General features: G+C 23.5%; 1 protein-coding gene across 1 annotated transcript in view; it reads left to right on the forward strand.

Moving 5' to 3' along the window:
- LOC108686963 (cytochrome P450 4C1-like) overlaps positions 1–1043 on the forward strand; it is a 7328-nt gene that overhangs the window by 5728 nt on the left and 557 nt on the right. The window lies entirely within an intron of this gene.

Raw genomic sequence — 1043 nt, forward strand, 5'->3', positions numbered from 1 at the left:
GGATAATAACAATTAATTTTTTGTGATGATGAGGAATATAGTCGTTACTTTTATCATTGTACACGTATACTGAGAAAAAAATATAATTAATTTTAATAAATATTTAGTTCAATATAACTAAACATTACTTACAGTAAATAAATATTTGTTCAATAAAAAAAAAATTATTAAATCAAATTAACATTATATCAAATAAATATATCTTTATATTTAATAAATATTTAGTTGGCAGTATTCCACTAAATATTTATTAAAATTGACTATATTTTTTTTAGTGTACACATATTACGTGTACATGAAACATGCAAGCAAGTTTTAAAGAAGAGAGTATGTTTGACCAGTTACGATTAATGATAATTACTATAGGGGAAATCGGGACATCATAGGCCACAGGGTACCACCATCGTTTGTTTAACATAATCTAGAATATTTAAATTAATACTATTGGTACAATACGAATATTACTTCGTTGCCCATACTTTTTATCTAGATGGCAATGATTAAATTCCATTGTATCGAAAAGCATCGATCATGATGATTTTTGTGACGCAATAGTAACTTTTTAACCGCAAAATGTTTTAATATTGTTTTTGTAGTAGAATAAGACAAATGTATGAAAATATAAGGTGCAAGTTTTTGCGCATTTTTTCTTATCTTACTACATTACAAGTAATAATTTAACGTTTATTTTTTATCGTTTTCTATTAAATGTATAATTGGAGTACCATGGGTTATACATTAAATATTTGTGATGAAACGAGACAATACAGAAAGTATATGTAAAATGGCAGTTTATATTTCTAAGCAATTAATTTTATTTTAATCGTAATAAATTTTTTATCTTATATTAATGTTATTTCTCATTTATTTTATAATTTTTTATTGCATTATTTAATAATTATTAATTGTAATTATATTTTATTGTATTAGTGACTATGCTAAGAATAAGTTAATTGAAAATACTTTTCAACTTTTCATCACCGTTATTTCTTGCATAATCCTATTATTTTGTGTGTGACTTAAGGTATCCCGGATATAAGACA

This window comes from Atta colombica, unplaced genomic scaffold (assembly GCF_001594045.1).
Source record: "Atta colombica isolate Treedump-2 unplaced genomic scaffold, Acol1.0 scaffold198, whole genome shotgun sequence".
In the NCBI taxonomy this organism is placed as follows: Eukaryota; Metazoa; Arthropoda; class Insecta; order Hymenoptera; family Formicidae; genus Atta; species Atta colombica.